Genomic DNA, 16,772 nt, shown 5'->3' on the forward strand with positions numbered 1-16,772 from the left:
CCATCCTGGGAGCAGGCTGTGTCTCCACGCCCTAGGACCTGGCACTAGCCCAGATGGCAGGAGTGCTGTGAGAGAGGTTGTTCTTGTGCAGTTCTCATCACTTCGGGCAGAGGTTAGTTCACGGGACTTGGCATCTTCAGGTCTTCAGATCTTCAGTCAGACTTAAATCTGTTGCCTAAACCCAATTTGGATGTAATTGTAAATGTCTCTGGACAGCCCTGGAGAGCGTGGGAGATTTTATCCTTTCTGCCTGAGAAAAGCTACTCCAAACATTGTATTGTCAGGTAGTCCATATGTTTGTTTATTTGCCTGCTCACTTCTTCAGACCTGTCCTGATTAATTTCTTGACAGATAGTTACACCTGGCTTCAGCGACAGATCCTTCCCACCAGCAGCACTGTTTGGGGACACCCATAAGCTGCTCATTGGGATGCGTGACTGCAGGGCGGGGAGGAAGGCAGCGACCTAAAGCTCATCCTCCTTCGACGCTGTGTGGGGCTGCGGAGGAATTTTCCGATGAGCTGGGAAGTGTCCTCACGCTCCGGCAGCGAGTCATCTCGGCAGCACGCAGGGGGAGGACTGGCGGTGAGTCAGAGCTGCGCAGAGCGGAGCAGCTGCGTCCTGGCCGCGGGACCCTGCCTGGGGACAGCCTTGCTCACAGCCACGACGCTCATAAAAGCAGGGCACTCGCAGGGGTTGAGGATGCAGCGGGTTGTGGTAAATTAGTGCTTTAAATGAAGAGTTTATTTTGGGAGCTCAGTGTTTAATTTCCCATCCTTTATGACTCATTAAGTCAGGTGAGCCACCTCTATTATTTACTTATACTTTTATATTTCAAGGGCAGGTCCTAAATTGATATTTATATCAGTTGAGCACCTTCTGAGGCCAAGCTCTCTCATTTATCTGCCTGCTTAGCTAGGAATTTATCTTGTGTTCATACATTTGCCTCCTCCAAAATGGCAGGTTTCTGGGAATTTGCTTCAAGTCAACATCTAGATGCTGTGTTCTGTGCTTGTCAATAACTATTGGTGCACTAATAGAAAACTTCCACATGTCTCGGTTAGTGTCTTGAAAACACAACTAGAAGTGGAAAAAAAGAATACTAAGAAATTTGTGAAGCTTGGGGAGAGGAAATGTTGCCATGTGGCAAAAGGAGACATTGTCCATGCACTGAACAGCTGAGAACAGAGAAAACTACTGAACAAATATTTAAAAAAATCATAAGATGATGACAAAATGATGGCCAAATAAGACCAGCTAACCCCCACTTCAACTTGCGTATTTCCTTCCCACAAAACCATTTGAGAGGAAAGAGGGGGCTTCAGAGATGATATCCTCTCCCCCTGCCTCCCCGAGGCACTTAATCAGAGATTTACAAACCAGTAAATCAAAAGGGACTGTGAAATTCCAGCCAGAGAAGCAAACAGTGAACAGCAAGATTAAGTGGATTAGTCTACTGTACAGGAATCCAAGGAATGCAGCCCGCATGTGCTTTTGTTGTGGATTACTCAGCAGCAACATTATGGTTTTACATCTCCCAGAAACATATGGGCATGTGCACTTGTGCAAACCAACAAGAAATAGCAGTCCCCAACACGCTGCTTGGCTGTACCAGCTGATTTCAGCAGATACAGCATTTTCCAGGGAAAGGAGGAGAGTATTCAAACACTTTTTTTGTTGTATTGGTTGAAAATGAAACAGCAAGCAGGCAAACACATCCATTTAGTTCAATGTCAAAGAACAGACATCTCCCTCTAACTATTGACCGTCCACCTGTTAATGGCCCAGGGAAATCCTGCAGTTCAGACACTGCAAAACTTTTAGGAAAGTTGGCTCCTGATCAAAACTCAGCATCTCAGACTGATAACAGTTTTGGTGTTGTTTTAATTGGGTCCAGAAATATACTGAGCCTGAATATATATTCATAGCCTGAGCAGACTGTCGAAAGGGGGTAGGCAGAAACACAGGGAAGAAGCAGTAAGTGATGGATAAATGAACAAACTATTACTAGCCAGAGTTAACAGTTTGTATTAGCAGTCAGTAATAAATAATTAATATGGCCCTAGGAGATATAAAGCCATGGTATCTCGTGCTTGGCTCTAAATGGAACTCAAGATAACCTACTTTGAACAGTAATGTGTTCACAGTATGTGGGAATTAACTGCTCAACGTAATAAGTATTATTGAATTTCCCATCTCTGTACAGATAAAGGGCAACTGCCACCAAAAAACACAGTAATAACAGTAACCAAATGATAAAAAAAGCAAACAAACCTGCTTTTCATTACATCCTTAAAGTGTTATAGGTTGAAATAATCTTAAAAGGGCTTAAAAAACAGCAATTAGATATTTCCATTTCTGTTTTCCAAGACTGCAGCTGAGAAAACGAAAGAGGCCTAAGTGCCATACCGTGCTAGCCTTGCTAATAACTCTCTGTGAAAAATCTCATTAATTCAGTCTGGCTCTTCAGATCAGCCGCTAAGACCTTGTATTGTCAGTCATCCTCTGGCCTTTTCAGGATTTCCACAGCCTAACTAGCAGAGTCTCCATGGAAACCATGCAGTCATGCTTTGCACATCCCCAGAACTTTTTGTTCCTGACAAAGCTTGAAAAATCACATGCAGCATGGAGAGTTTAACACAGTGAACTAAACCCTGACCCACACTTATAAATGATAAACCCCAGCATACTAGCTTTATTATAAATGATTTCCTTACAAGATACTTAACCAAACTGGCAAAATGCTAAACCAGACGACATAGGAGGAATGCAGCTCTGGAAGAGAGGAAACAAACAAACCAGAGCAAAACACAGAGTTTTGGCCTAGTTCTTCCTCCTTTGAAAGTGCTGGAAGCACGCAGGTGTGGAAACAAGCAGAGAGCAGAAGTGGCACTCTGAAGTTGCCTTTCCTCAAACCCGGCATCCTCATAGCCCTCCGGGGAGGAGTCAGCTCTCTCATGACTGTGCATCACAGTGGTGCTGATTCACTTCTCTGGTTGTGCATCCCGGCCAGCAGAGGCAGCAGGAGCCAGGTCTCTGCTCTGTGGCTGCCGGGTGCCCCTGACACCCCGCCTGCACCTGGGATAGCCCAGGCACTGCTCATGCCTCCAGTCCTGGAGCAGGTACTTGGATTGACACAGCAAAACTGATACCAAAGGCAGTACTGGCATTGCTCTCAGAATTAGATCCTCTGGCTCGCAACTGGGAACCAGCAGGCTCAGAGTGCATGCACATGTCTGATGGAGGATACAAAGTTGGCAACCCACTCAAGAGTCTACCTGCCTTCCCCCCAAGCCTTGATGCTCCCCACTGGGCTCTGCCAGGAGGAGCAGGCACAGTGGTCACTGGTTGCACTGACCTGGCTCATCCCCACTGATGCATGGAAGGAGCACCAACATCACTGCCCAATATAAAGTATTGGCTATAGCCAGCAGGGCAGGGGCAAACTGCCAGGCGTCCTCCCCAGAAATGAATCCATGGAAAGCCCCACTGCATGGTCAGCACCTGGCTGTCACTTGTTCCTTGGCACTACAAGCCCCATGGGATTTTCCCACTCTCCTTCCAAGCACTGCTGCTAGTCCGTGTTTGGGGAAGCAGTTGCACAAAGATGCTCTACATAGGAGGACCAGCAAAAGTCAAGAAAGGTCACATGCAGAGAAGGAGTCACTGCAGGCCAAACTCACTTTGCCGCAGTAAATTGTCAGCATTGGCGCAGATGAGCAACCGCCTGCTCTGTACAGCGTCTGGGTTTGTGAGAAAAGAGGTGACTCATAGCTGAGGGTCATGCTGTAATCTGGGAGGACTGCCAGGGGAGGGAGAGACACACTCAGCCTGATCATGATGAGCTCACTCCTTTTGTGGGGCGGAAGATGCAATCCACCTCAAGAGGATCAGAGAGTCCTGAGTGGGCTGAACCAGTCATTTGGGAGCTGGCAGCCACACGCTTCCACCCCTGAGTTGCAAATAATGAGTTTAGGATTAGGAAGTCAGCCTCACATGGGATGGCTCAGGAGGTGTTTGGCACATGCAGTCCTTCCCCAGTGGGATTCAAGAGGTCAGAGAAGTCTTTGTTTCCATGGGGTTCCCCTGGTGTGTCATCACAATGGATGGAAAACATTTCCCCACCTTCTCCTCCCCCAGCAAGGAGTGGTACATAATCAACAAGAAGCCTTGGATCTCTGGGGCCTTTCAGAGCATAACCACAGGCATCAGAGCCAGCGTGGTGTGGGGCATGCAGGCCTGATAGATGTGGGCTGAGCCGGCCAGGACCCTCTGAAGCTGGTCCGGTACGAGCCAGCAGAACCACCCTGCCAGTGCTGTGCTTGGGTGAGCAGCACTTGCTGATGCTCTCTCTCAGAGCCATTCCCCATCAATGCCAACCATCTGCTTCACTCACCACCCAAGCAGCTGCTGCTTCGCCACAGAACATATGAGCAGCTTGGGTACTTGAACAATGGAAACCACAGGTCCTCACCCTCAGGTGAGCATCCAGCCCACCTTTCCTGGTGGCAGTTTGCAAGGCCAGAGGAAGCAGATGGTGTTGGGCTGGAGCAGGCTGAGCTTGGAGCAGACCAAGTTGAATGACAGCCATCATTTGTGACGGCTTCAGTGTATTTGTTTGACCACGAGGACTGAGAAGATCAGAGATTAGGAGACATACTTGGATGATGATTTTATGCAAAAGCCTTGATTCCTCCTTGCCATGCTGTGAAATTGTACATGAGTTGGCTTAAAAGCAATAAAACATCTTTGCATCTCTTGCTCTGATCTCTTATTTTGTTTGGCTTTGTCTGTCCTGTGGTCAGAGCTGAGACCTTCTGGCAGCCGTGGCAGCTTGAAGCACTGCCTTGAAGGCCCTGGGAATTATAGTGGCTGTTTATCTGCTAAATACAGTGTAAAATAGAGTTGCGACTTCAAGGGCCATATTATTAAAATACAACAAGGCAACCACATGTCCCTTCAAAATTGCATTAAAATTAGAATAAGCAACAACTACCCTTCTGCTTTGCTACTGCAACTGCATTTATTTTCCTGAAACTGCATCCATACTGAAATGGGTTCACCATCCGGGACAGGGCTGTAGAGCAGGAGTCCTTTGCCTTGGTCAGAGATAATGACACTGAGCGCTGCAAGGAGATTGCAGTCCCCAAGAAGGGCTAGTGTGGGATGCTTTTTGAGGAAGTGACTGAATCTTGACAGCATACCACAGAAAAGATAAAAACCCTAGAATGGAGACAGAGAAAGCATTTACTCGATCCCGGAGCTTGTTGCTCGCCTAGTCTCAGCTTGCCCTTGCCCGCTGCTTTCAGCCCTTCAGGGGACGCCTCTCACAAAAAGCCCTTGCTGTCAGCCTCAGACCACTCATCTGTGCTGGAAGTGGCAAAATGTGTTCACTCAAAGGGGAAGTTTGCCTGCAGGATCACCTTTCAGAAGGTACCTGCCTGCTGTCCTGGGGTACAGGGAAGTTTCTGGCAGAGAGAAGCAGTCCCAGAGTCATCACCACTGCTCTCTCCTTCCTTCTGAGACTGTGTTCAGGCCACGAACAGCCACAAATCTCACTGGTGTCTGCACAAAAATAATGTGATCAATCACATGACTTCAGGCACTTACAGTTCAGACTTGCTACATAAAACCCTTTTTCTATGAGGTCTTTTATTTTCACACAGGCTCAGTATGGATTGTGATAGACAAGGCAAGGGGACACCAGTCATTTCTCAGATGCTTTCTGACTTGGAGCTTCTAGCTCTTTAACAACACCTGTTAAAACTCCTAAATATATGAGGCAAAATCCAAGTAGGATGCTCATGGGATTTGCACTTTAGTGAAAAAGAAACTGTCACAGGGACTTGAGCTGACATATAACGGAGATAACACGTGGGGCATCTGGGAACACAGGTCTTTCTTTGAATCTATAGAAGAAAAAGGGGGGCAAGAATGAACAAGAGAGATGGTCACTGAGCTGACTGTGGGAGGTCTACAGGGAAAGACAAGCAGACACAGGACACCAGAGATTACACAAAGTTCAGATGAAAATTACCTCCTTCAGGACCTTTTCAGTAAATTTAAGACAGGATCAAACACAAACCCCAGTTCATCAATTTTTGCTATAGAGCTGCTGTGGTTTTCATTTAGCAGTAGATATTCTACAATACTGCAGAAGCACAGCCTGACTCTCCCTGTAGATCTGGGCAGGCTATTTACCATTTCTTTTACTTCACTTTCTCCATATTGACAGTGTTAATAGCAGATACTTTATCAAGCCTTTCATAAAAGATATTTATTGGTAAATCTCTTGAAGAGCAATGTATGATGGCCATCTTCCTCCATTTCTGCCTGGTAGAAAAAAGAATTGTCGATTTTCAAGTTAAAGTTTCATTGATGTTTAGATTCTGTGAGAGCTAAATATTATTCTAAATTGAACCAGCAGTTAAGTAAACAGATGATAAGCTTTTAGAGAACTCAGGAGTAGTATAGGAAAAAACCCTCCCATGTACTTTGGCTACAGGTGTGCAATGTTTATTCTCTTCCATTAAACTGTAACTGAACTTTGCAGTTGGCTCCACAGCGTTTCAGTTGCCGTAAGATTTTGTCAGGGGTGCATTTCGTCTCCTATTTGGCTATACAAGGGGCAAACAGATCTATGGAAAACCCACCTCTAGCTTTCTAGCTTTTCACTAGTTCCGTTAGCAGTCAAAATCTGGATCATACTTAATTTTACAAAGTCCAGTGACAGCCATGCCTGGCCCACCTCTAGTATGAACAAAGTCTGAGTAAGTTCTACCATTAAAAGAAAAATTATTTTCCTTCTATGCCTTAGATACTTCACAGATGTTATCATTAGAGAGGAATGAAGAAAGAAAAAAAACTCTTCATGCTAGCCCCAAGGAGAGCCTTGGGGTCTTATATAACACTTTGAGGCTTGAGATAATTTCCAAGTGCCTTCTGAAATACAAAGAATTGAAAATACGTCACAAGGTGACAGTGGGATGACAGATCTCATCCATCCCTCTCAGGTACTGCACTCCACCTGCCCTCTGCCGCACTAATGTGCGTGTATGAAGGAAGCCTCACCCAGGAGACACAGACACTGCTGGGATACCATTTAGGGTATATAGAAAACATATTTCCACACTGAAAAGAGAATTGCTTGTTTCTAAGTATGAGTAAAAGCATAACAGCTCAAGCATTACGGAGTGAAAATTCAGAAGCCAAGAATTAGTTTGCAGTCATCTAAAAACAGCTCTCCTGAGTCTAAGAAATCTATTTGTCTTGTCTCGGAGGAAAGGCTGTAGGCTAGACAAAAATAGCTTTCTGGTAAGTTCCTCTGTAACCATAAAATCCATGTTCCTCCTTCTTCCAATTGCACATTCCCTTCTTATTATCAAGCTGGGCATACAGCTGGAAGATGCTGGCATGAATGTGCCAAGGAGAACCATGAATCCAAGCTGGAAATTAATGCCTAGCATGCTCTGAAGGGGCTATGCAGTTTACATCCTGTAGCTGGCTGACTGATGGGTGAAAATTTGGCCTCAGCATTCAGGCTCTCACCTCATAACCAAAAGTAACACTCAGAAACTTTGAAGAGATTTCTGGTCTCCAGCCAGAAAAGGCCATCATCATAAAGAGGTGGGAGAAGTAAGGAAAAACAAACAAAAGGGAGGGAATCTCAGAAAATCACAAATTCTTTTTGCATTTCACACAGAGCAGGTTTCTTGTAGATTTCAACACCCAGCTGCTTCCAGGAACAGAACAGACATGCACGTGCCTGCAAAGCAAAACACAGCTGGAGAGCTAATTTTAGGCCTACCAGTCTTGGCAATGTCCCTTTAACAAATGAAGAATAAACTATTTTCATGCATATGTACAAATACCAAATTCTTCCTGTTAATTTAGATGGTGATTAATGCAGTTTGGTCCAGGTACCACCAGGTGTGCCTGTCTCCCTGAAGTATGTTACTTATCCCTGACTGGTAAGATTGCCTCCTCCTATTCACAATGCAGTTCTTGTGTCTGAAAAACCCAGTAAAGAATTCCCCAGACAGCAGCTATGCCTGAGCAGAATGGAAGAGCTGGGTTTCACAAGTACTTTCAGGTGAAATTACACTGACATTCATCCATTGCAGGGATGCCGAGTGATTAAGCCTTTTTCTTTAATTAATGGAAAAGTGGTCTTCCTCTTTCCTTCCAAGAAGCAAATGCCAACACATATGAGGAAAGAAATAACAGGCATTATGTTTGCACTTGGGACTGGATTTCAGGAAGACCAAGACCAAAAAGTTACAGCCAAGGTTTAGAAAGGCATCATCTTACTAGTAAGAATTTCTCTTTCAAGTTCTGTTTGCAGTATAGATATCAAAACTTACTTGGTCTTAACTTAAAACCCAAGAGTGTTACGGATTTTAAACCTGATCCAACCCACACTGGAGATGCTCCAGAAGTTTTGTTTTGCTTTGTAATTGTAAAACTAACTTTCATTCAGAATTGGCCAAATGTTCCAGTACCTGGAATCATTGGGTTAGTGCCAGGATTCAGAAGAAGAGGAAAGCTGGCAAAAAACATCCTTTTATGTCTACCTCCAATTTGTTGGTAGTTCCTGACCCTGTCAATTCTCCCTTTCATTTCTCAGGAGGAGCACTAATTTTGGTTTTCACAATAACCCCCTCTGAACTGGTGGTGTGGGACATGGCCTCAGGTACCAAAGGGCAGGTTCAGAGCATTCTGGCTACAACCTCCCTGCACTACCCTCTGCTGAAGAATGACATTAAAAATGTCATGCAAACCCTCCTTCTCACCTCACTAAGGTCCTCTCAAAGAGAGATCTTCCCAGTCCCTTGCCCATGTATGCTGCCAAAACAAAAATGCAGACTTCATTTTCTCTATTGCCACTTGCCAATTCATCTAATGTGGGTGATACCCTCTATTCACAATGGTAAAGAAGATTCATCAGCTTGTACCCAAAACATGGAGCAAGTCCGATGATACACCAACAAGCTGTCATCAAGGGCACTAAAAGTTACTCAGAAAAGATAGAAAATACAGTGCCTTTTGTCGGTCAACACAAATGAGACTAAGAAAGTGATTAAGAAAGGATGGATTTCTGCCCTCAATGATTCATCTGCATTTTGAGAAAATGGATAAAATCAAAAGCTGGATGTGCAACTTCACTGTCTGCCCTGTTAGTTCCAGTTCAGGCTTGTTCTAAACATATTTATCAGACACTTCTGAAAACTCTTCTCAGACTGCTAGGTAATAACTTGCATGACACTAAAGGTAATCTCAAATATATCTTTCCTTCCCTTTTTATCTTCCTTAACACCAGAGGCATCTATCCCATCATTTATATGAGAAACAGACTGGATAATTTATGGAAACAAAAATAGTCTACTGAATTGAAATAAAATGCTTCAATATGTAGCAATATAATGAATGAAATAAATTCTGTCATCACACAGACACTGAGTTTTGCAAAAAAAAATGTGCCCACACCCTGAGCAAATGAAAATATTAATTCCATACAAAACTGCCTCCTCAAAGAATGAGATAAGAGCAGGCCCTTTTGACAGTCCATGTGTTAAGAGATTTCAGGATTAAGCAATGCCTTCATCCTTGTAAGAAGCTATTACCTAACTAATTTCTAATAGACAGGAGCATTTCACACAATAGCACGTCTTCATTGGGGAAAGCAATGCTTGAAACAGATGCATGCAGAGCAGTTGGATTTCAGCTCTGTTTCCAGCTAAACTAAACCCACAGAAAGTGAAATTATTTCATGCTCATTTTCTGTACTTGTGGTCCTTAACCTTGCAATTTCCTAGATGCAGGGAATATTGAAATTATCTCTTATTATTACCATTATTACCTGAGGTGCAATCTCCCAAACTTGATCCAGCTTGCAATAGACATGTTTCCTCTGAAAGGGAGTGCTAACACAGGTATGCATGCAAAACTTTTCTGCTAATCAGATAGTCATAAGCTATTCCTCAAATCAAGCAGATTTCAAAATTTCCTTCATAAATCTGATTAGCAAATATTTACAGGGTTTTTTTTCATATAAAATTTCAAATCAGATCAAGATAATGTGACATTCCTGAGTCAGTGTGAACAGCTGACAGCAGAATGAAAACTGTACCAAAACGACCTGTACAAGTTTAAAACAGAGGTCCAAAATTCAGATCAAAAATTTAAATATGCCAGCTGCTTGGCTGGTTTTTCTTGATAGTTTGATCTATGAGAGATTTTCTAAAATTAGTTGTGGTGCATACTAGGATCTCACACCTATTTTGCCCAACGGAATGCAGAAAAGGGTACTGGCAGAGCTCAGTAAAGAACATATTTTTAAACTCAGGCAGGATGCTGAAAACGCAGTGAAGACATAGCTAAGGTTGAAGTTCTTGTTAATGAAAAGTTTTATTCATTTGACTGCAGTCATTTAGCTTAAACCTAAGCAAATTCTGCTACATTCTTTGTCTTATTTTTTTTTAAAGTGCTACTTTTACAATAAAAATGGTGGCTTCAAGATGAAAAAATAAACACCTAATTTCTAAATATATAATAAATGTATAAGTAGGAAACAGTTCAATTTAAGACTGTTAAAATGAACATTTTAAAGTTATTATTAGGAGTCATGAGACTTCCTTTCCCTGTTCTATCAGTAATGCAGCGTGTCAGTGCTTTCTGACAGGCACACTCACAGTCAGATGGAGACAGCCAAAAGCACAAGAGCACTGCTCTCTTACTTCAGACACATTTGCTCCAAATAATCACTCTGTTAGAGGCATTTCAAGGTACAGCTTGGTGCCAAATGATGCTGTCACTGTTAATTGCGTCCTTCCCCAAAAGCAGTAACTTTAACCAAGTAGCTTTACACAAATACAAACAAAACATGCCCAGCAGGATGCTGACCAAATAGCTTCCAGATTTTGCTAATGCTATTGTTTTGATGCCTGAGCACCGCAGTTTTGACCTGTGCTTGGGAGAGCACAAGGCTCCGCAGAGATACGTAAGAGGAGGCGAGAGATATGGGGAACTGAGCCCTTCCAAAACCAGACCCAAGTGCTTCTTATGGGAGATGCATCCTCAGGCTCTTATGTACATCGTACCATATTCTTTCCCAAGAATTTGCTTTGGATCCCAACCAAGCAGTTGAAGCACCCTTCAGCTCCTCAGGTTTTATGAGATAAAATTAAAGGACTCCATATATCCAAAGCAGGGCTCCAAGTGTGAGCCGAGCATAAGCCTGCACTATGGATGGAACCACAGTGTCAGAGGTAAGCATCACCCATGTATTTGCACAGATGGGTTATTAACTCCAAGAACCTAATTATGTCAATTTAAATGTCAACATTGTTAATGATGTCACTGCCTGTTATTTTAACAGAAGCACCCAGCTTCTCTGACTTGGGAATTTGGGGTTGCATGTCTCTCATTTTGTCTTTGGTCCTAGAAGACAGACGAGACGCCTTCAGCTGCCAAAATTTCTAACTTCCACTTCCGACTTTGGCATTGCTCCACAACGAGTTTTAATTTATTTCTATATCTATTTGCCAGCCCACTGGAAATCATCGGTTTAGAGGCAACATAAAATTAGTGTCAAATTAATCAACAAGGAAATCTATACCATTTGTTTTGCTCCCTTCTCTGCTCATTCAGTAAAGGAAGCCACACAGCATATTATCTGCAGTTGCAGGGGATAACTTATCCCTGGACCTTACTGCAGGAAGCACTTTGCCACCAGGTAAAAAGGAAAATGTTGTTCTAGCTTATAGAAATTCCTAGTGAATTCTGGTCACGTCAGTAGGGATTTCTTTCTCCAATCTGTATTTTTTTAATGTGCATAATTTTTCCTTTTCCTGTGTTGTGGCTCTACCCTTCTGTTTTTATAACCTGCAGGAAGCATATTTCAAACATATTTATTAGCTTATTAAATCAAATTAGCCTTCTCCTGCTGGACCAAGTTTTATAGAGTGCCCACAAAAATCAAAGAACCTGTGCTGTACTGACAATTTGTAGTCATGGCAGAGACAACTTAATATTTTTAATTAGCAACTGCAAATACTTCAATTTACTAAACCAGAAATTGTTGGCAAGAATTACTCTGTACAAGTTCTTTGGCTCAAAACTGGGAAAGTAAGCACTTTTGGGGAAGATGGACCAAAATGAATAGGTGTATTTGTTGAAAGCTCCTAGTAAAATGATCAGCAATGAAACGGTTAAAGATACTGACCTGTAACTATGCTTCAAATTTTAAAAGCCATTCGAGTAAATGAGACAATTTAAGGTTTCTCTTTCTGCTGTTTCTCATCTGCCTGCAGACTCAAAGAGTTTGGATAAGGAGATATTTATCTCTTGAGATGCCTACCACAGTGTACGACAGGGATCAGCTCCTTGTATGATCAGCTGCCTCCAACCCAGCTACCCTCACAAGGCAGCTTAGCTATCACCCTGAGGTTGTATTTCACCACTATTGAATGCTTGTGTCATATTAGCCAACTCAACCTTTAAGCATCTTTTTTTAAAGTTCAGATGAGTCCAGAATGCAACAGCAGATATATTTGCACTACAAATTGATTTTGAAGTTAAAATTTATATGCTGGAGAGGACAGAAAAAATATGCAGTAAGTCTGGGAAGAGACCTTAAATCCTCAAGGTACTGCTCAACATTTTATATATACTATTTATGCCTATATTTGTATATACATTTATATATACATGAATATGAAATCAAAGGATTTCCAGGAGTCCAATACAATAGCAATAGGAAAAGCAAATTTGCTAACACCGCAGATTTTGCACTCAGGTTCAGAATGCCCAAAGTGTCTAGGAAAATGATTCCTGAATGCTGGACTTTTGTTAAGCTGATTACAAGCAGGCTCATCAGTTGCAAGATTAGAATTGATTTTAAAAAACGCTTACACCTACAACAGCCTAGAATTTGGAAGAAATGAGATGCAAGCATCCAAGTTGTATTTATCTCCAGCATTAAACCAAGATGATTTGGGGGGGTTCCTCCTGCTTTTTGCATTTCCCCACAATTTAAGTTTTATATTATAGATTAAAGTGTTGCATGCCTTCCCTGCAGGAATCCCTTGGTGCCCAATAATTAAAGACGGTTAAATAAACTGTGTTTTGTAAACTTTTGAAAATTGAAAATTTGGGGCTTCAAAGAAAGACTTCTTTCGGCTTTTCATTTTCATCAGCTTTTCTGTAATTGTATTTCAGTATTTAGCTCCTTCATAACCCAATCTTAGATTATGTTATTGATTTGAAAATCCAGCGACTTCATAAAGAGCAGAAACAAAGCCTCTCTTTAGGCCTTGCATGAAAAACAAGGATTTTAGTTTCATCCCTGCCTTTACTCAGCATTGCAGCCATAGAGGAAGTCAAGATATTCCATGCAACATCCAAGTTACAGTAATTTAATGTAAGACTTGGGACTACATGACAGAGAGTTTTAGATCCCACAGGGATGACCAAAATAAGAAAATTGTGTGTGGAGGACAGCCTGCCTTACTTTGCTGTCCCACCAGCTGCCCTGACCAGGCCACCTGATGCCACCAGCCAGCACGCTCTGCCAAACTGCTGGCACAGCCAGACCTTGCAAGTCTGGGTAAAGCTGAAACTTGCTTGCCCCACCAAAAAAACTACAGCAGATTCACTGGTATAAAATCTTATTCTGAATAAAACATCGGAAGAGAGAGGGCTAAACCCTTAGGCAGCTGGTGCTCAGGCAGTTCAATACCTTGTGCCGGGGCAGGGCACTGGAGCAACAGGGGATGTGAAGGGAAAAGCATCCGTGGGCATCCCTGGGGTAAAGGCCAGAGGGGGGAAAACAACTGCATGTGTTCGGTGTTTATTCTTGATGCTTTCCTGCCTCCCTGCCTGCCCTTCCCGTGCTTACAAGCTGTTCGCTTGTGGAACAGGTGCCTGGCAAACAAGGGGAGGTTTCCTCCAAGGGCTGGAAATTGGGTGCAGCCAGCACAGGAGGCGAAAGTAAGGCTGTCACCAGGCAATCTGGTGTTACAGCCGTCTGCATTCCTATTGATCTGAAGGCTTAGTCTGCATTCTGGCTTTATCAGCCGGTGGCATCATGACTGCCATCTCCTCTCTCTCATCCTTCTAACCTGGAAAACACTTCTGAGGGTGCTGAGAGACACTTATCAAAGACCCACTGCCTAAGAAAAGAGTAACATGCCTCAGAAGAAACAGCTGCCTGCCACCTTTGAAGAAAGTTTCATGACACTTTTTCTATTTAATTAAAAAAAAAATCCCCAATATATACATGATGCTTCGCCTTGCAGATCATTTCAGAACAGCTTCTGACAGTGGTGGATAATAATGAACCTCTTATCAAGACATTGCCAGCTCGAGACAGACAATGTGTGTATGTATACGCATAGATCTCAGTCTTGTTAACATCAGAGAGTGAAAGGGATGGTGTGCAGGAAGATTTATTGCAGGGAATTATCCACATACACAAAACAAAGCAAAACAAGCCTGAATCTTTCACATGGAGTTTTTTGCTCCTAATCGGTTTGTAAGCTGGGAGTGTTGACCCAAGGAGCAGAGTTGATGAAAGGGCGATCTGCCGAGATTTTGCTCCATTTGATTTAATTATTCCTCTCCTATAAGTGTCACATACACAAAGGAAGTTACCTTAAGGAATAAAATAAAATAAAATAAAATAAAATAAAATAAAATAAAATAAAATAAAATAAAATAAAATAAAATAAAATAAAATAAAATAAAATAAAATAAAATTACACCACTGAAAGAACAATGGAATAAAACCCAATGACTATGTCAAAGTGGACCAAGAGAGATTTCATTTTTCCACACTGCTATTGTATTTGAGGAAGCATAAACACACTTTCATATGGGGAGTGAAGGTTTAAACAACAGTATCATATTCAAGGAAGAATAAAAACTATCCTCTACATTTTCATTTGGCACATTGAGGCAAAAAGATACCCTGTTGAAGCTATCTGAACTGCCTCATACACTGCTATGAGGTAAAACAGGATCAGGCTCTTAAAATTGTGCTCTCACCCACAGCTTTTTACCAGAGCCTCAAAGTAAAGCTGTAATTAAGCTCAAAATACTAGAGCTGCTCTGATCTTGAATATTTAACATTTAAATTCAGGACCACAGAGCTCAACTCTGGTGCTATCAAGGCTGTCATTTCATGGCAGAAGACACGGGACCACAGCTGTCATGCTGCTATTATTCCTAATTTTAATTCTTATTAAGGAGAATTGCTTACAAAAAAAAGGTAAACCCCAGATATTTTCTGTGAATCTCACAACTGGTGGGTGGGTTCAGATAACACCGAAAACCAAACAGTCTATGGATCAGTGAGGTTTTGCCTAGCCAAATGTAAGCTACTTAGCTCAACTCTAATATTTATGATAGGCTTAAGCCAGTAAACAGATAAATTGGTAAAAGCGTGAAAAGACCACACAACTGCATGTAGGCAATAAAGACCACACACATACCTTTTTTCAGACTTAGGGCATTAAGAAAATAAGGATGTGCCAACAAAAATTTAGACTATTGGACTGAACAAATAAATAGTGGTCATTAGAGTTGAATAATGGACTACAAATCCAAACAAATAGTCAAACTTACCAGGCAAAAGCTCCCACAGTTTATTTTAGCATTACTTTAACATCATTTTTGTGCTAACATGATGGGTAAAATTGTAAGTACTTTCCAATCTATAGAAGGTTTTGTCATCGATTTCTCTGGGGCAAGAATTTGACCCTATGATTTATAGCATACAAGATCTACAGCAGCTCTTCATACACTTATGTGACTCCACTCCAGAGTTGAATAAATACAACCCAAACAGAAGAAGCACAACTGAAAAAAGACACGTCCGTATTAAATATACAAACTCCAAGAAAAAAGGTCTGGCTTTAGGCATAATTTGAATAATTGTGAGAGACCCATGCAGACATTGGAAAACCTGGATTCTTCTTTCTAAACCTTTCTGTTAGAAATACGGGGTTACATCTTGCTGACATCTTGCTCACTCATTTTAATAGCAGAAGTTTACTTTGGAAATCAAAACAAAATATTCTTCTGAATTTTGTATTGGAGTAAAATGGTTTTAAACCTCTGTGAACTCTGTGGGGCTAGTGAGAGATAAATGAGAAATGCAAATCAATTACTAGAGAGCTTAAAATCTTCTGTTGCTGTGTCCATACAGAGACCTTCTCCAAAGGTAAATAAATGGGGAAGGAAAAATGTTGCAACAGTACTATGGCTTATTACTCAGGCAGCCATGTTAGATAATTCCAATGGTAATTTTTGGCCTCATCATTTACACACAGCACAAGCAGTAATATACTAGAACATCTAAAATCCTACTGTTACTGCACTATTCCACATCTCTAATTAAACCTTATCTGCCTAAAGTGCCCCTTCATTACTGGATATACATGAGTGAGCATCGTGGTATTTGCATAGAGCTTTGTAAATTCAGAAAGCTTTGCAAACAGTAACGAAGTAAGCCTCACAAATACCGTGTGGAGGAAGAAGGGAAGTCAGGGATCCCACTTTTACAGGTAAGGAGAGCGGAGCAAACATATGCTTATAGCTGTGCAAATATTCATAAACGATGACAGAAGTTGCAGTTTTGCAGTGCAGTATAATTCACACCAATTGCCCATCCCTCCTCGTAGCATAAAACTGTCGCACCACAGCACAACACTACATATTTTACTCAGACGTGCAAAGGGGAAGACGAGGGCCTAAAACCCTGTGTGACTTAGA

The sequence above is a fragment of the Aphelocoma coerulescens genome, chromosome 2 (genome assembly GCF_041296385.1).
Source record: "Aphelocoma coerulescens isolate FSJ_1873_10779 chromosome 2, UR_Acoe_1.0, whole genome shotgun sequence".
Classification (NCBI taxonomy): Eukaryota; Metazoa; Chordata; class Aves; order Passeriformes; family Corvidae; genus Aphelocoma; species Aphelocoma coerulescens.